At 45.8% G+C, this 19,780-nt stretch overlaps 1 protein-coding gene and 1 non-coding gene across 5 annotated transcripts in view; both read left to right on the top strand.

Moving 5' to 3' along the window:
* Nucleotides 1-19,780, top strand: part of Shld1 (shieldin complex subunit 1) — a 67,037-nt gene that overhangs the window by 21,375 nt on the left and 25,882 nt on the right. The gene's annotated exons all lie outside the window — the stretch shown is intronic.
* On the top strand, nt 8,871-8,973 carry LOC119815927. The gene has a single exon (XR_005285602.1). It is a non-coding gene; the product is annotated as a U6 spliceosomal RNA (small nuclear RNA).

Raw genomic sequence — 19,780 nt, 5'->3', positions numbered from 1 at the left:
AGGTACCCCTCAAGTTCCCTTAGCGCAAGCTCAGACCATGTGCTTCCAAGGCTACTGGGAGTACAGCTCGGAGGTTCAGCGCTTGCCTAGCGCGTGCGTTCAATCCTGGCTTTGATCCCCAGCACCACAGAAACAACCGACAGAGAGGAAAAGGACAAAAGGAATAGAACTTGTGCTTGGAAGGAAAGAAAGAAAACGAAGAAAGAGTTTGTGCCTCTTAAAAGGTAGAAATGGGTTCAGACAATAAGCTGTCCAGGAATATATCTTAAGTATGTTTTTCTATTATAGAATTACTTCCGCTAGATTTGGGAGAGAGGTCTTTACTTGGATGTATGTATGATAGTTATGGCGTTTGTGATGAAGTTAGTCTGGTTTTGTTCTTTGTGTGTGTTGTGTTGCTTGGAATTAAATCCAAGGTCTTATGTATGCTAGGCAGGCACTGTGTCACTGAGCTGTGTCCCCAGCCCAAGTGAGTTCTTTTGTTGTTTTGGGTTTTTTTTTTTTTGTGTGTGTGTGTGTGTGTTTTGGCTTTTAAAATATGCTATTTATACGTGTGGGGCACGATGTGCATGTGGAGGTCAGAGACGACTTACAGGACTCTGTGGGTTCTGGGGATCCAACACAGGTCACGAGGCTTCATTTATCTCCCGGGCAGCCCTGTTGTGTTTGGATGGGATCTCCCTACATAGTTCAAGCTGGCCTTAAAGTCACAGCAGTCTTCCTGCTTCAGACCCCCATAGTTCAAGCTGGCCTTAAAGTCACAGCAGTCTTCCTGCTTCAGACCCCCAAGTACAGGGATTACAGGCATGAGCCGCCATACCTGGCAGATTTGTGTGTCTATGTGGTTTTAGGGTATTTTTTTTAGTTTTTATTTTATATGTATGAATGTTTTGTCTGCATATATGTATGTACACTATGTGCATGCCTGGTGCCCTCAGAGATCAGAAGAGGGTTTTGGGTTCCCCAGAACTGGAATTACAGACGGTTGTGAGTCACCATGTGGATGCTGGGAATCAAACTGTCCTCCACCAGAGCAGCCAGTGCTCCTAACCAGCAAGCCCCTCCCTACCCCCACAGCAGTGTTTGCTGTTGTTTGGTTGGTTTTGGAACTTTTTGTGGACCAGACTGGACTTGAACTCTCTCTGTAGACCAGCTGGACTTGAACTCACAGAGATCTGGTCACAGATCCCTCTACCTCCTGAGTGCTGGGATTAAAGGCATGAACCACCACCCAGTCCTACAGCAGTTTCTAATAATAAAGTTTTAGTTTTTTCCTTTAAAAAATAGAGACAAAAGTAAATATTACATTTACTTTTATAATGTTAAGCATAAGACCAGATATAGTGGCAATGGCTGTAATCTCAGCACTAGTAGAGCAGGGTCTACATGTACACAGTAAGTTCTGTGTGAAATGTACAAAATAACTAGAATGTACACAAAGCTTCTCCTACTAGTAGTCTCATAAACAGCTTCTGTAAGTGCTTTCAGCTGCTCCCCTGCTCTAAGTGTATTCGTACGCATAGATATACACAGGTCCTGCTGTGTTTATACACAGAAGCAGCACATCAGGGTTTGGAGCACGGGAGGGTGAGCCTGGGGGTGAGGCTCAGCCTGGGGGTGTGGCTGGGTGACAGAGCACTAGTGTTTGTGAGGCCTGGGTTTGAGCACCAGGAAGAAAGGGTTACCACGACTCCAGTGTATCGCGTTCTTTTCATTATTGCATCAGGGCATCTTGTCGCGGTGCTGCATGTGGAGTGCATGTTTTATGGCTACCTGGCTTTACAGTGTATGGTTGGGTCATGGTTTATCTAACGTGGTGAATGTTACTGGATGGGTGTTTAGTTGCCCATGACGCTAGCAGTCTTGATCTCCTCGCATAGGTATCTCACTCAGTGTTTTGGTGAATGTTTTCATTTACTGTTATTACTGATTATTATAAATGATTGTTCTGTCATTTAATGGATAGAGTCACACTGGAAAGTTCCATTGCTGTATGTCAGATATTAGCAGTTTAGCAGATTTTACCCTAAAATGTGAAGTCTGATAACTAACAAAGATCTTCTCAAAACCGGGCCATAAACACTTCTTTAAGCACATGACAGGCTGAAGCAGGAAGGTTGCCGTGAGTTCTGGCTCAGCCTAGATCACAGAATGACTTACCTCTGAAAGGGAAAGGGGGTGACACTCAGGAGATGGCTTCCTCAGCTACGAGCCTGAGTCCTGATCCATCGCTCTATCGGTCCCCATCCCGGGACCCAGATGAAAACCAGCTGCGGTTGGATCCATTTGTCATCCCAGTGCTGGGGTGGAGCCCCTGGAACCCCTTAGCCAGCCAGCTTAGCAGAACTGTTGAGATGCTAAGCTCAGCCACATTTGGTCTGGACTAGGAATGGGGCTGGAGAGCTGGCTTAGCAGTTAAGAACCCTGGCTGCTTGCGCAGAGAACTGGAGTCAGTTCCCAGGATCCCATGTCAGGCAGTCAGAACCAGAACTCCAGCTCCAGAGCTGATGCCCCTCTGGCTCCATGGGCACTTATACACACAGTCCCTTGTCCCTAGACATAAACACATACACATAAATAGAAACAGTAAAGATAAAATAGGGTGGAGAACAATCCGAAGACAGCCAGTGTTGGTCTCTGGCCTTCATTCGCATGTACATGTGTGTATGTACCCACATGCACATGTGCATACACCCACATGAACACATGCATACATATCCCATGTGTGTACACGTGCGCGCGTGCGCATGTGTGCATGTATAGAGTTCAGTTTTGTTAGGAGCTAATTCTGGTGAAAAAAAATTGTTTTAGAACATCAAATTAACGCCCCACACAGGAACTTAAGGGTGGCTTTTTGTTTTTGTTTTTTGAGTTGCTGTGGTACAGGGACAGAGCTGTGGGACATTCAATGGCACTTGCAGAGGTGGAGCTACAAAAACAACTTCTCCTAAGAGGCGGTGAGAAGTGTTGGGGCGGTCTTCTAATTAAAAAACTGTATTTATAAGTGATTAAAATGACAGCTTTTAAAAATTGCTGAAGAACCAAACAATGTCGCTAAATAGAACGGATCTGGCTGTACACGGTTGTACAAAAGTAGGAAACCTCCGCAGTTCCGTGGGATGACTGTGAACCATAGGTAGAGCAGTTCTCAACCTGTGGGTCAGGAAGCCCTTGGGGCTTGCATATCAGAGATCCTGCATGTCAGATATTTACATTACAATTCATAACAGTAGCAAAATTAGGGTTATGAAATAGCAGAAAAATAATCTTATGGTTGGGTGAAAAACTGTATTAACCATGAAAAACTATATTAAAGGGTCATAGCCTTAAAAAGGTTGAGAGCCACTGGTTCAGAGTGACTCCTGAGAACATCTGTCTCTATGGTGTCATTAAGAAAATCCTTAGACAGCTGGGTGCAGTGGTACACACTTTTAATCCCAGCACTTGGGAGGCAGAGACAGGCAGATCTCTGTGAGTTCGAGGCCAATCTGGTCTACAAAGGGAGTTCCAGGACAGCCAAGGTTACACAGAGAACCCCAGTCTCAAAAAACTAGCAAAAGAAGAAGAAAAGAAGAGGAGGAAGAGGAGGAGGAGGAGACGACGACATAAAATTTTTAGAGCCCTGAGCCCCTGGCCTCGCAGCTAAGTTTCCTATTTTCTTTTATGTCCCAGTTCTCTGGTTGCACAATTCAGCCTGCTCTTGACAGAACTTCCGCTCCATCGCAGGAACCGCCCAGTGCAGCCGACCTCTGCAGCCGCCTGGGGTAGCCTTCTCTGTGAGCCTACCTTTCACGGCAGCTGCACCCCCCTCACCCACCTCGTGGGCTGTGTATAATCCAGCTAGGGGCAGTCTCACAGCCGGGACTCAGTGTTTTCGGTTGTTACAACCTTGAGTGTCCTACTGGCATCTGGTGGCTCCTTCAGAGTGGCTTCCCCACTGAACACTGAGTTACTGCTCTTCACATCAGTGCCAGACACTCAGGTCTCACTGTCACTCTGGTGTGTGTGTGTGTGTGTGTGTGTGTGTGTGTGTGTGTGTGCCTATCTTTATCTGCACTGTGCTTTTGTCAAAAATGTATTGTTCCATAAGGGGCTAACCTCGTCCCAGAGTAGCTGAGGGAACCAGTGCGCCGTGGAGGAAGCTGGCAGTAAACAAGACAGCGATTAACAAGTGTTCTAAACTCTGTCACTTCAGTCAGCTGCAAGGCCTCCAGGAGCTGTGCACTTACATTACCTCTGTGTGCTTGTGAAGGAGGGCATTGGCCTGCGTCATCTATGGTGACTCTGTACATACATCTTAGACTGTCCTCACTGCCATCGCGAATGTGTTTTAGGGTGGGGTGAAGGTGGGCAGTGGGAACATGCAGACGTTTCGTGCTATCCGAGCTTTTGGAGCTCTGCACCTCCAGGTGCTGGGCCTGTCCTCAAACCCTTGTCTCTCTGCAGGTGTCCTGCCTGGCTTCTAAGATTGTCTTATACTTTGAATCTGGAGTCCAGCTCCAAGCAGTTCCACTGCCCAAGTAATAAGACGTCACACCCTGTGTTCTCGCTTCAGCCATAGACAGGAGCAGCAGCTTCCAACACTTTAAATAAACACTGAGCGCTGATCCATGCAAAAGGCAGGAGGAGAGGCAGGAAAGGGCCTGTTCTCCTCTAATTAAAGACCAGAGTCATAGCTTAGAGAAATGCCCCAAGCCATGGTCTCTGTGGCGTTTAGGGACAGAGGTCTTCATGGTTCCTCTCACTCTCAGAACATCTTCCTCCTGTGACTTCAGTAGGTGACAGGACAGGGGAATCAGAGTGCAGGCCTGCCCTCCCCGCAGAAGCTCATGCCCTCTGTCCTAGTTAGCACCCTGTTGCTGATGAGCAATGACTAAGCTGGCCTGTGGAGCAAAGGTGTGATTCATCTTACAACTTCTAGGTCACACTGAACCTCTGAGGGGTCAGGGCAGGAACTGAAGCAGAGACTGTGGAGGAGGGCTGCACACTGGGTTGCTCCTCATGCTCGCGTGGCCTGCTTCCTTTATCAGTCCTTTAAAGTCCTTCCAGCACCACCTGACAAGGGGTGGCAATGCACATAGTGTGACCTAGGTCTTCCCATATCAACCATTAATCAAGAAACCCCGTATCAGTCATTTATCAAGAAAATACCCCACAGGCTTGCCTACTGGTCAGTCTGAAGGAGGCATTTTCTAATGACCCTGGCTTGTGTCAGGTTGACAGACACTAACTAGAACACTCCTAGAAAGGCTTCTTGTCACAGACTGAAAAAAAACCCGGCTGTTGTTGATTCCTTCTGCAAACACTCTTCCCTGACACTGAGGGTACTGATGCTGGGTTGTATCTCTGCCACCTAGGGTACTGATGCTGGGTTAATATCTCTGACACCGAGGGTACTGATGCTGGGTTGGTATCTCTGACACCGAGGGTACTGATGCTGGGTTAATATCTCTGACACCGAGGGTACTGATGCTGGGTTGATATCTCTGACACCGAGGGTACTGATGCTGGGTTGGTATCTCTGACACCGAGGGTACTGATGCTGGGTTGGTATCTCTGACACCGAGGGTACTGATGCAGGGTTGAAGTGTCAGCAACAGAATAACAGAGAAATGGATGTGTCTGGGAGCTGAATCCTTGTATTAATTTCCATTGCCTCTTTTTGCCTGTGACCCATGGCGAGTAATTCTCACTCATACTTTTCTCATCTGTAGAATGAGCATTTGTGATAGTTATATAGTTGTTATGAGGATGAGGATTAGGTGAGACACTGTGTGTCTTATCTTTTCTCCTTTCTTTGTTTATGTTTCAATGATAGATAGATAGATAGATAGATAGATAGATAGATAGATAGATAGATAGATAGCGGTAACATTTTATTTATTTGGTTTTTTTTTTTTTTTTTGAGACAGGGTTTCTCGGTAGCTTTGGAGCCTGTCCTGGAACTAGCTCTTGTAGACCAGGCTGGCCTCGAACTCACAGAGATCCGCCTGCCTCTGCCTCCCGAGTGCTGGGATTAAAGGCATGCACCACCACTGCCTAACATTTTTGTTTTTTAAGGAAAGAGCTTTAACATATCTTGACAGATCTGTCTGGTATTAGGGAAGTCTGGTATTAGGACCAGGACTCAGGCAGGCAAAGGTACTTGCCACTAAGTCTCACGATTGGAATTCAATCCCCAGAACTCACACAGGAGAAGAACATTGACTTCACAACATTGTCCTCCAATCTCACACACAAAATAAATGTTTAAATAAAAACCAAGAAATTGAGCGGTGCATTTTCTTTTGCGTAGCAAGTGATTTTGCGAATAAGATGCCAATTTTCTGTGGCAAGAGGGGAAAGTACAGATATGGGCAGGCATAAGAGGGCATCGGTGCCCCTGGAACTGGAGTTACAGATGGCTGTGAACCACCACGTGGGTGCTGGGAACTCAGCCCGGGTCCTCTGCTGGAGCAGCAAGTGTTCATAACCACTGAGCCATCCTCCCGCCCTGAGAACGCATACTTTTTTAAGACTAGGTTTTATGTAACCAAGCCAAACCTTGAACTTGTTATAAACAAGGGTGATGTATATCTCACGTAATCTTCACCCTCTTCCAAAAGAAGACCCAGTGTCGGTATTTACAAATCAGGAGACAGAGGGCTCAGTGGTAAAGCTTTTTGTGGGGAGACCCAGACTCGAGCAGGGCGGAGCTTCCCTCGGAGCCAGGCTGCAGAGCACAGCGTGTGCCTGCTTGCTGTGCTTGTCCTTGGTGTTGATTGTTCTCGACCAACCCACATTTTCCTCCCTTCTGCATCACTCGGGCCCCAACAGGCACACCGTTATTTTTTTCCGATTTTGAAGTCAATACACACTAATTTTAAAGTCAACATATTCTACTGTAGAAGAATTTGTCGATGTTGTAGGTGATCTATTATTTCCAGCCCTAGCTTTGCTTAACCATGGTGCCCATCTTTGCCTTCATGGAGTATGCTAAGCCCTCAGCGAGTCCTTCTTGATTTACTTCAGAGGCCGGAAACTACAAGGACTGTTTAAACCTTTGTGGTTATGCCGGAAAAACCGCGGAAGGCAGTGGGTATGAGATGAGGGCCTGGGAGTATGTGTAGAGCTGAAGGCAGTACGATTCCCTTTGTAAAATGTTTGCACAGCTGTTGTGTTGATTTTTTAAAAATGAGAATTTAGGCTTGGTGTGGTGGCATGTGCGTTTAACGGGAGGCAGAGACAAGTGGGTCTCTCTAGATCTGATGCCAGCTAGGTCTACACAGTGCAGTCCTGTCTCAAAAAAAAATTTTTTTAAACACAAGGGGGGGGTGATGTTTTTCTTGCTTTATTTTTTCCTGTTGAGGAATTAGTATTTTTCTCACTGAGGAGGAAGAGTTCTCTAGAAAAGCTGAAACTGAATGGATCAGCTTCTTTGCTTTTAAGGCGTTTCTCTTCTTGCTACTCTCTCTGGGGATGTGGCCTCTTTTCCTCCCTCCTGGCTGCTGAGTTGTGGTGACCTGGCCGGGTATCAGGCTGGGGCTGAGCGCCAGCTGCGCTCTGGCGCCCCCTCCTGTCCAACTTGAGACTGGCTCTTGTCAGCTTTAGAGAAAGCCCTGTTGTGAGTTTCCTGGGGTTCTGCTTCCTACCTCATTTTATTGAGAAAAATGACACAGGTTTCTCCTCCCCTACCTTCTGGCCCCATCTGCCTCCAGCCATCACAGTGGGTAGTTTCTGCTCTTGTCCGATGTGCTTTCCTGCCCCCTCGCCACCAACATCACACCTCCATCCCCTCCTCAGCCCTATTGATTGATTTGCTTTTGTTTTGGTGGTGTTTTGAGACATTCTCAAGTATCCTGCTGACCTTGAATCCTCTTCCTCCTTCTTTATAAGGTTTAATTTATGTAAATGGATGTTTTGCCTGAGCACCTCGTGACTACCTGGTGCCCATAGAGGCCAGAAGAGGGTTGGATCCCTTGTGACTGAATTTATAGACAGCTATAGACACCCAGTGTGGGTTTTGCAAACTTGGGTCCTTTGGAAGAGCAGCCAGTGCCCTTAATTGCTGAGCCATCTCTCCAGTCCTGAGTTTTCACATTTATTTATTTATTTATTTATTTATTTATTTATTTATTTATTTATTTATTTGGTTTTTCAAGACAGGGTTTCTCTGTGGCTTTGGAGCCTATCCTGGAACTAGTTCTGTAGACCAGGCTGGACTTGAACTCACAAAGATCCACCTGCCTCTGCTTCCCAGGTGCTGGGATGCCACACATTTTAACTTCTTAAGAAAACCTGCAGTCTAATTTTCAAATTACCATAAGTAATGATGTGTGTATATTTCAGTAAGTGACTTTTCAGAAAAGTCTTATTTTAATACACTTTTCTTTACTTGTGTTGTGTGTGTAGGTGGCTCAAAGACAACACGGGGCAGGCAATTCTCTCCTTCCATTGTGTGGGTGGCAGGGATTGAACTTGGGTCACCAGGCTGGAAACAGGTTCCTCAACCCACTTTAGCTATTTCATCAGCTCCCCAAAAGTTTTAAAATAGGAAAGTTAGCACTCACTTCGGTAGCACATATTGTTATAATTTAAAAACAGCATGAAGGAGTCACACCATACAATGGGGCCCACGTGGAGGGTTTCTTTATTGGGGGAAGGGAATGGGAAGGGGAGGGGAAGAGACAGAAGCAGAGAGGCAGAGATGGACTCAGAGAAATAGACACTGAGTGGGGGGGGGGGCGGGAGCAGGCAGCAGGGCCCGGCCTTTTAAGGGAGGGGAGCTGCGCACGTGCACAGAGACCACACAGCCGGCCAGGGCACTGCCTTTGTACTGGGCATGTGCGCAGGGGTGACGCACTCTGCCAGGTCTCCAAGGGGCGGGCCAGGTATGCCCGAATGCCAACACATTCACTGAAATTGGAGCAGTACAGAGAAGATGGCTATGGCCCCTGCTCAAGCCTGCAAGTTAATGAAGCATTCCATGTTTTTAAAAATGAGAAAAGTTATTGCTTCCCTTTAGTGCTATATTAAATTTTTGTTCCAGCTTTTAAAATTCTTGTTTTGAAAATATCTCCCCTGACAAGACAATAAGCATTCTGCATTACAGATATTGTCAGCAGAGGAACCCGTTGTCAAGCACGGTATGGCCACTGCATGCCACATTGCCTGCTGGAGTAAATGTGGCTTCGCCCTTCCACATGTTCCCACGTCAGGAGTGTCCTCCCTTACCGTGCTGTCACTAAACAGTAAAGCTGTGTAGGCGACATGTAAAGAAAAATTCTCTGAAATGCGTACATATAAATAGCCACCAGCATACTTATTCAGTTTTACCCGTATCAGTCTGCACAGGGTGGTTTCCTGGCTTGTGCAAGGAGACGCACTTCCGCTGGGGTTCACTGGCGGCTGCTCTCTGGGCCGGGAGATGCTGGAGTACCAAGTGTTGCTTCTTTCCTGGATTTTACAGATGGGAAATGTAGGTGATGTGTATGCCAGGTCTAAGAAATAGAATCCGGGTCATCCAGTTTCCATTCTGAGCTGGAGAACCATGAGGTTCCGGGGAAGTCTGTCCAGTGTGGTACCCACTGAAATCTGAAATCTGGGGCCTTAGTCACAGTGGCTGTGTTTCTAGTGCTCTAAGAGCACACGGGCTAGTGGCCACCATATTGGGTGACTTGTGAAGAGCATTCTCACCGTGGAAAGGCCTGTTTTAAATAAAGGAAACGGTGAACTGTTCTAACAGCCTGATGGCTTTTTACAAGATTATTATTAATGTGTTATTTTCAGTCGGTGAATTTAAAAAAATGAAAATAAAATCGCTTCATTTTCAGAGCACTTTTAAGTTCATAACACAGCTGGAAGCACGGATATAGGAAATATCCGTGCTTCCTCACACATGCACAGTGCTCCCCACCACAGTGACATGCTGTCCTTAAATTTTTAATTTATTTATGTTTTATATATCATGCCAGAAGAGGGCATTATATCCTATTATATATGGTTATGAGCCACCATGTGGTTGCTGGAAATTGAACTCATGACCTCTGGAAGTATAGCCAGTTCTCTTAACGGCTGAGTCATCTCTCCAGCCCCATTGCATGCTTTTGGTAGTCAGCATGGTGCATAGATCACAGGTGTGTTCCCTAGGTGTGGTACAGCCTATGGATCCGGCTACTGTGTTATTATGTTAGTCAACTTTCCCTTTACTGTGACCAAATCATCATCAAAAAGAACTTAAAAGAGGAAGGGTTTGTGGCAGCTCATGATTTGAGAGGTTTCTGTCCATGGTTGCTGGAACCTATGAGTTTGATTTGATTCTCATGGAAAGCTGAACTGTGGTGAAGGCTGTGTTCTTCGCAGGGAACAAGGGACTGGGTACAGAGAGGAGAGCCAGAGGGCAAGGGTAACCTTCAGAGGCCAGTGACTGCCCTGGCAATTGTTTGTCCCAGCTAGGTCTCACCCGAGTACCCACGGCCTCCCAGAACAGTGCTTGCTACCAGGGGAGCATGAGGCCTTTAGACACGGGGCCTAGAGGAGGTATTTCACGTCAGCCCGTAGCCAGGTCGCCAGAGGATCTTTATCATCCTGAAAATCCTTCCCCTCCTATTCACCCTTCTGTCCTCTCTCAACTTCAGCTTTTAGCAACCATTTCTTTGTACCTATCCCCACAGTGTTATCGTTTTTCTAGAATGTATGTTCGGAGAAATCTGCTAGTAGATTTGTTTAATCATATGTATGTAGAAGGAAGCGGCGGGGCTGTGTCCCGCCACCCGGCTAGCTTTACCCAAAATAATTACACGGAAACTGTGTTCTTTTAAAACACTGCCTGGCCCATAGTTTCAGCCTCTTATTGGCTAATTCTCACATCTTCCTTTAACCCATATTTAGTAATCCGTGTAGCACCACGAGGTGTGGCTTACCAGGAGAGATCTTAACCTGCGTCCATCTCGGAGAGGAGAAGCATGGAGACTCACTATGGCGACTGAAGCGTCTGCCCAACTCTACTTCCTTGTTCCCACAATTCTGTTCTGTCTACTCCACCTACCTAATTTTCTGTCTCTTAAAGGGCCAAGGCAGTTTTCTTTATTAATTAACCAATGAAAGTAACATAGACAGATAACTCTCCTCCATCATATGTATATATTCATGTATATGGATGAGAATGTATATACACCTGTCTGCACATGTATGTGGGAGGCAGTAGACAGTCTTGGAAAAGGTCCTTGGAAATACTGTCAAGTCCTTTGAGACAGAGTTGCTCATTGGCCTGAAGCTCACTATTGAGGCTAGACTGGCTGGCCAGTGAGCCTCCGCAATTCTCCTGTCTCCACCTTCCCCGCACTGGGAGTTCAAGTGTGTACTCATGCCCAGTGTCCTCAAGTGGGTTCTGGAGATTATCATCAGGTCCTCATGACTGCAGGGCAAGCACCGTGCTGACCGAGATGTCTCCCCAGCCCTGTTAGTGGGTTTCTGGGCTGTCAGCTGCAAGCTTTTTTACATGACATACTTTATTTTCTTTGATAACTAGGTGGTTTGAATGCCCCCCTAGGCTCATGTTTGAATGCTTGGTCCCCAGTTAGTGGAACTGTTGGAAAGGATTAGGAGGTGTGGAGGAGGTGTGCCACTGGGGGTAGGTTTTAAGGTTTCAAAAGCCCATGCCGGACAGGCCCAGTCTCATGCTAACTCACCTGCAATTAATGAATCAGATGTGCGCTCTCAGCTGCTGCTCCAGTGCCTGCCGTGATTGCCTGCCTGTCACCATGTTCCCCGGCTCCCTGTCATTAGGATCATAGGCTCATCCTCTGAAACTGTAATCAAGATCCCAGTTAAGTGCTTCCTTCTATAAGATGCCTTGATCATGTTGTTTCCACAGCAATGGAACAGTAAGTATCTAAGACATAAATATCCTAGGAATAGAGTTTAAATACCACACTTAATTTTTATTGATTTATTTTTATTTTGGGATGTGTGTGTGTGTGTGTGTGTGCACGCATGTACACACTAGAATCATGTGTTATGTATATGAAAGTATCCACAGAGGCTTGGAGATGATGTCAGTTCCCCTGGAGCCAGAGTTACAAGCAGTTGTTACAAGCCCGATATGGGTGCTTGGAACAGATCTCTGGCCCTCTGAAGAGCAATAAGTGCTCTTAACCACTGAGCCGTCCCTGCAGTGTCAGTGTGCCCCACCCCACTTTAGAGAGAGAGAGAGAGAGAGAGAGAGAGAGAGAGAGAGAGAGAGAGAGAGAGAGAGAGAATAGCTATTTATTTCTTGACTGTGTAAATCTCTAGGAAGATGATCAGGTCCGCAAGGGGCTTTCCTCCAAGCAGTCCCTCAGGAACCCAGGTTCCTTCCATCCCATGATTTCATTATTCATGAAATCAAACTAAGAAGGACCATGGAGAAGTGGACAAAATATCTTTAATGGGCCATGGCTTTCAGGAGCACATGTCATTTCTGACTGCATTCTAGAGGAGAAGACACAGGACCACTCTTGGCTGGAGACACTGTCTAGCTCTTAGTTAAAGGACGCATAGTGGAATGTGACTAGGGAAACCATCTCAGAGCTGGTGCTCGCGATGGACCGAGCAAGAAGTAAATCCCTTCTGTCCTCTCTGCCAGCCATAACTGAAGACTCCAGAAGTCCCACCCACAGTGCAGAGCTGGCCTGGCACAGTCAGTGTGGAGCAGCTGGCTGAGAAGCAGACTTCCTGGGTGCCCCCCCCCCTTGTTGTCAGAAGGCAGGGCTTTCTTTTTTGTTTTATTTTGTTTTTTAGACAGGGTTTCATTGTGTAGTTTGGCCTGAAACTCACTCTGTGTACCAGGTGTTTCTGCTGCTTGAATGCTGGGATTGAAGGTGTGAGCCACCACCCTGGCCAAGGGTTTGTTCTAAAGGGGGCTTTCTGGAACAATTTAATAATGAAATGTCTAATTTTCTGTGAGCTCCGTGGTGCTGGGATCTGAGTGGCAGCCCTCAGGGTTGAGCAGGGACCACTCTTAGCTGCTGAGCCTCTCTCCTGCTCCCCAAATGCCCAGTTGTCAACCATAGACATCGAGGTTTGCTTTCTCTGGTTGCTTTTGTGGTCCTTACATCCTGATGGCCTTTCTGGACCCTCCTATTGACATTGTTTTTCTTGTGGGTTGTGTAGATGCTGCTGCAATCACTGGAGACCTGAGCTCTCCTCGCAAATCACAGGAATGCTTGCCTAATCGTTCCCATGGAAAGCACCTGACTAAGATGCGTGCCTTTAAAACAAATCAACAATTTCCACCTGTTTTTCTTGGCACCTGTTAAAGTGAATATATGGGTCATCACTGACTGACGAGTGTTACCTGCCAGCTGTCCTCTTGCACGTAAAAGCTGAGTGTTCATTACTGTAGTCATGGCAACATGCTTTTGATAATAAGTGGACAATGTAGAAATAGACTGTCCCCTCCAGTCCTGTCTACTGCGCATGGGACATGGTATGAGAACATTCTGGAAAAGAGCAGCGTGTGGTCAGGCCATCAGCACTGTTATCTCACACCCACTAGGAGGCAAAGGCCCCTGGCAATGTTTCTTAGAGCTCATTACTGGATTCCTCATTACAGTCTTGGCTGAGCCGCACATTTGGCACACCATGGTGCAAAGGAGAAAGCTGTGGTTGTGACTAGGGAGCGGTTTTCCTTCTTGTCTTTCTCCTTAAGCGGGGATGGGGGGGTTGGGAGTGGGGGATTATTTCTGATATTTATAAGCATGCTGGCTGGGCTCAAAGGCAGCCAGGGTTAAGATGGCAAGATGCCATTTAAAACAAAAAGCAGGATGTGCCATGGGGCTGTTACATCACAAGGAGTCCTCATGGAACAGAAGCTGTTTTCATGATCTTATCTGCTGCGAGAGGCCTTAAACAAATTACCAGTTAACATTTCAGATATTTGTATATGGGGCACTGGCGATTATGAGCTGATTGAATGGGGGCTTTTTCACCCTTAGGGCTTGAAGGGGACCCAGCAGGAGCCTGGGCCTGGAGGAAGGGCTTGCTACTCATGGCCTGGGCACACCTAGGAGTATGGGGAGGGCAACCAGAGGCCACTGGCAGCAAGGAGGATTTTCTTTGCTGTCTATGGCTATGAATTGGTTGCAGGTTACTTTTTCCTGCTGTCTAGGTTTTTGTTTGGATTCTCTTCGTGGTCTGGGGTCAAGCCATTTATTTTATGTAGGCAGTGACAAAATCCAACTCTTCATTGTTGAGCTTCTCCAGGAAAAATCACCCAGCTTTGTTTTGTTTTGTTTCAGTATTATGAAGCTGAAATACCCAGTTTTTATCTACAGCCTCAGCTGGTTTTTTCCATGTTGAGTAGCTATTTTTAATGTTTCTTAATATTGTGAGGTTCCTTAGGACCGTAACCATGGTTTTATAGCAGAGCTAATCATAATTTGTTTATATGTCTGTTTTGAGAGAGGCTGGCTTTGAGTGCTCTGTGTAGCTGAGGATGACGTTGAATCCCTGTCCTCCTATCTCCAGCAATTTTCTTGGATACAGCCATTAGTTGAGCATTACCGCCACTCAGCTGCCCTGGGACAGTTATTTCTTGTCTCTGAGGATAGCGAGGTTTTTCCAGGTGACTTCACTTTAACAGTCTGCTCAGGTAGCAGGTAGTCAGACTGTTTGGGGACCCTTGAGTCTCTCCTTCCACAACTCTGCTAGTCTGTGGGCTGTTCACCTACTGTATCATGACCTCTGCATCTCTTTCACCTTTCATACCTGTTTCCATTCCCAGAATTCCCTACCTGTCTAGTTTGGAGAAATGTTGAGAATAAGCACCCCAACTAGTCTCATTTCTGTGGTTTCCCCTGCCTCCAGTCAGGTACCATGATAGCCAGATGACTGTTTACGACCTCACTAGGTGTAGTTCATGTGTTGACCTTGCTGGTCCATCTGAGAACTGCCACCCTATATTAGATCATCCACTCATGGGCAGACAACAACATTTTTCTCTACATTCCTTTATGGTGCTCCAAAGTTGCCTGAACAAATGGGCAGGTGGACTTCCCAAACGTAGAGGTCAGGAGTCAAATGACACTGAGGTATATAGCAAGAGCTCTTCGCCTAGCTAAAGATGGGACCGATACTAAGAGCAGTGGAGGCCCCAGCGTTTTCATTACTTACAACTGTGTAGCCAGGCTATTCTTCACAGCCCTCTCTAATGCTCACATTTCATTTCTACCATGTCCCCATCTGATCTTTCCAGAGGGCGTGGGGGCAGAAGCCAATTTTGTGTTGCTTGTCATGGAATCTCTAGGTCTTAGAAGAGCATATGGGCCAAAACAAGTCATTCATAAATATTTTCGTTTATAATTCCTACTTGTCTTTTTGAAAAATTATTTTCTTTGGGGTGTGTGTGTGTGTGTGTGTGTGTGTGCGTGTGTGTGTGTGTGAGACACACATGTGGGGGTCAGAGGACAACTTTTGGAACTGGTCCTATCTCAGTTCCAGGAATCGAACTTTGGTCATCAGGCTTTCCCAACAAGCACTGTTCTCCTTTGAGCCATCTTGCCAGTCCTCGTCCTCATGTGTTTATTGTAATTAGTTTTGTTGTTTTTTGTTTGTTTTGTGACAGGGCTTCTCTGTGTAGCCCTGGTTGTCCTGAAACTTACTCTGTAGAACAAGCTGGCCTGGAACTCAGAGGTTCACTTGCCTCTACCTCCCAAGTGCTGAGATTAAAGCCGCATGCCACCATGCCTAGTTTTATTTTCGTTTTTAAATTTGTGATGTAAGTAAAATATATTCAGTTACAATTTGGACCACCTCAAGCCTATTTAGTAATTTTGAATATATGTAAATAAGCTTTAGGTCTTATTGAAAATTGACATTGTTTTTTATATTACTATTATGACATATTTTATTATTAATGACTAAGGGCAAGGCTTTTTAAAGGTCACAAATGATGTTTAATAACCTGAAAAAAGATTACCTTGGGAAACAGGAAGCAGCAACATAGCCTTGAATCCTTGATTTATTTAAGCCCTGCATGGCCCAGTAATCTTTTCATCTGTCATTTCCCCAGGCCTAATATTCTGAAAAAAAGCTCTGGGAAGGAAATTGAACATGAACTTTGAGATAGCAGAGCCTTATGAAGCTCATAAACCAAGCATATTAGGAAAAGATACTGATCAAATAGAAAAGCAAAAGGCAATTGGCTTGAAGGGACTAAGGAGGATTATATAAAGTGAAAATCTGGAAAAATAAAGTGAGCAGATGGTCCTAATGAGCCGGGAAGATTGGCTCTGGTGCCCAGTGCAGCAGCTTTCACTGTCGCATCTGCCACAAACTAATTGCCTCTTGTCTGCCTGGCCACCTAAGCTGAGATGTGTGGCGTTTGTAGCAGACGCTATTAAAAGCCCAACCCTGGCTAATTTTTTTCCATTAATTTGCCAGTGAGTGCTTGGGTTTATGTGGATCATTTGATTTACTTTGAGTTAATTGTAATTATGTGTTGCATTTTGCTCAACAGCGTGTCCTTTGTAATATGATTTGCTCTTAACTGCAGTATTATTTCCTCTTGATCAATAACCTCTTCTTTAGGGGAAAACATAAGCTTAAGGAATATCTGTGAAGGAAACTCTTGTTATTTGTTTTGTGCTCTGCTTTTGTTTTTTGACTGTCCTAGCTGATGGTGACCTGGAACTCACTATAGTCCGAGCTGGCCATGGACTCTTGGTGGTCCTTGTACCTCAGCTTCCTGTGTGCTGACATTACAGGCATGAGCCACTTCCATGCCTGGCTGGAAGATACTTTTATTATTATTATTATTATTATTATTATTATTATTATTATTATTATTATTATTATTAGTGTGTGTGTGTGTGTAAGGAGGGCATGGGGAGCACACGTGTGGCACACACATGCTTGTGGAGGTCAGAGGACAAGTGTGGAGTCCTAACTCTTCCCCTTTCACACGGCCCCCGAGGAGGAAGTGAGGTTGTCTCACTGACTCTTCCAGGTAATACTTTTAAGTTAGATGGGGTGTGTGCTTCTAATCCTGGGTGATATAAAATCAGATTTGTCCAAGTCCTGGTGGAAGATAGCATCATCGTTAAGATGCAGGTGGGAGAAGAGCCAGTCCTTGTTCACATAGAAGCTACCCTTCTTGTGTGCTGTATCCCTAAAAGCTGAGCATGTATGTATACCGGGGCACAGCCCTTCTACCACCAGGTACATCCCTAACATGGGCACACCTATATGTTCATAGAGATACTGCACTGACAGCCAGCAGCACTAATGGTGCTGATAACTGGAAACCACCCAGAGGCTGCCACAGCTGAAGTGGACCATCATGGGGCTTCCTTACAGTATAGAGTTACCATTGAAAATGCACACGCTGTCACAGCACACCACCTGAATGACTGTCACAATCCAGCAATAGGTGACAGAAGCCAGACCCCACAGAGCACGTCCTGTGTAAGTCAGAAAGACAGCAATCGGGAGTAGTTGATGGCTCAAGGTTAAGAGCGCCCGCTACTCTTGCAGGGGACCCAAGTTCCTTTCCAAACACCCACATCAGGACAGGAGGCTCACAGCCACCCATTACTCCAGCTTCAGGGACTCTGGTGACCTCTTCTGGCCTCTTTGGGCACCACTCACACACACATACACACATGTGGCATACAAATACACACAAGTAAATGAAAATAAAAATACTTTCTAAAAAGACAAAGTGATGTAGGTGATGGGAGTCAGAGTGGTTGTAACCACTAATAAGATTATAGCTGGAAGGCGCAGTATGACCGTGTAGGGTTCTGGAGCCCTCCGCTTCTGGGCAGATCATTCCAGTGTGTTCAGTTTGTGGAAACCAATAGAGTCATGATGATTTTGTGTATATATAATGTGTGTGTGTGTTATAGTTTAAGTGAAGTTTTAAAAAATCCGTGTGAAAATGTGGGGGTGTGGTCCCTTGAAGAAGGGCTGTGCTTGACTCTAGGCGCTTTGAGCTACTGTGTGAGGTAAAGCCAGTCTCCGCAGCTCAGTGACCATTTAAGATTTGCTTATCTAACATTAAGGGCTTGCACTGTCTCCAGATGCAATTTCATTCTCTGCCAAGAGCGAAAGAGGCCGTGCAACTCTTAGAATCCCGGGAACTTGTCCAAGTCCTTATTTCTTTTGACTAGCTCCAGTGTCTTGATTTAGTGTTTTGTTTTGTTTTTCACTTTATTTTATTTTATTTTTTTAAAAAAGACAACAAATGGGCTGGAGAGATGGCTCAGTGGTTAAGAGCATTGCCTGCTCTTCCAAAGGTCCTGAGTTCAATTCCCAGCAACCACATGGTGGCTCACAACCATCTGTAATGGGGTCTGGTGCCCTCTTCTGGCCTGCAGACATACACACAGACAGAATATTGTATACATAATAAATAAATATTTTTTAAAAAGATGACAAACTTCTCTTTTTTTAATTTTACATACCAATCCCAGTTCCCACTCTGTCCCCTCCTCCCATTTCCTTTACCTTCTCCTCCCACCCTACTCCTCATCCACTCCTCAGAGAGGGTAAGGCACATTGCTTTGAGGAAGAACCAAGGCCCTCCCTACTATATCTAGGCAGAGCAAGGTATCCATTCAAAGAAAATGGGTTCCAAAAACCCAGTACTATCAATAGGGATAAATTCTGGTGCCACTGCCAATGGTCCCACAGTCTGCCCCAGACATACAACTGTCAACCACATTCAGAGGGTCTAGTTTGGTCCTATGCTGGTTCCTTTCCTGTCCAACCGGACAGAGCTAATGGTCAGCTCCCATTAGCTCAGGTAAGCTATTCCAGTGGGTATCCCCATCATGGTCTTTGGTTTAGTGTTTAAGCCAGGGTCTCATGTAGTCCAGGCTGGCCTCAAACTTGCGTTATAGTCAAGGAGACCTTGGCCTCCTTATCCTCCTGTCTCCCCTTCCCAAGTGCTGGGATTACAGGCCTGTGTTCACACCCATCTTGGTTCCATCTCCCTGGTACCTCTGCCTCCTGGGCTCTGCTGTTTGTGATTAGGGCCTCTGTAAAAAGAGCAAGGTTGAACAGTCAGCAGTACGCTGGCTTTTTTTGTTTCTTTTGGCTATTTTGTGACTGAGAGTTTGTTGAAGCCAGCTGCCTCACCTGTCCTTTCTCCACCCAAGGTCAAGCATTGTGGGCAGACACTGACTGTTGAAGAAAGGCACCGGCTCTAATGCTGCCCTTTCTCAGTCTCCCTGTGACACCTCTCTCAGTCAATCAGTCTGTCTCTTTCAAAGTTTTCTCGTTTGCATGCTCATTGTAAAAGATCAGGAAATATGTGAAAACTCAAAAGAGAAAGATAAGCACCGTAATCTTTCTACACAGGGGAGTTCCTGCTCTATTTTGTTGGTTTTCTTTTCTTTCTTATTTCTTTTCTTTGCAATTTCTATTATATCATTGCTCTTGTGCCTCTGTCCTCTCCAACTCCACACCTTGTCTTCAAGCCTTGTGTGTGTCTCTCTGTGTGTGTGTGTGTGTGTGTGTGTGTGGTTCCTAAGTAGCCCAGGCTAGCCTTAAACTCACTCTTCTTACTGTTGCCTCCTGAGTTCTGGAATTACAAACCTGTGTTCACCATGCCCAACTCTACTTTCTTTTCTTTTTTTATGGGGTGGGTGTTCAAGGTTTTTCTGTGTAGCCCTGACTGTTCTGGTACTCACTCTATAGACCAGGCTGGACTCAAACTCAGAGATTGTCCTGCCTCTGCCTCCCGAGTGCTGGGATTAAACATGTGACCCACTACCACCTGGTGCCAGCTCTACTTTCTAAAGACTTTTTGAGGAAA

The sequence above is a fragment of the Arvicola amphibius genome, chromosome 5, assembly GCF_903992535.2.
Source record: "Arvicola amphibius chromosome 5, mArvAmp1.2, whole genome shotgun sequence".
Taxonomy (NCBI): domain Eukaryota; kingdom Metazoa; phylum Chordata; class Mammalia; order Rodentia; family Cricetidae; genus Arvicola; species Arvicola amphibius.
The sequence above is the reverse complement of the archived record's forward strand: the minus strand, read 5'-3'. Positions and strand labels throughout refer to the sequence as shown.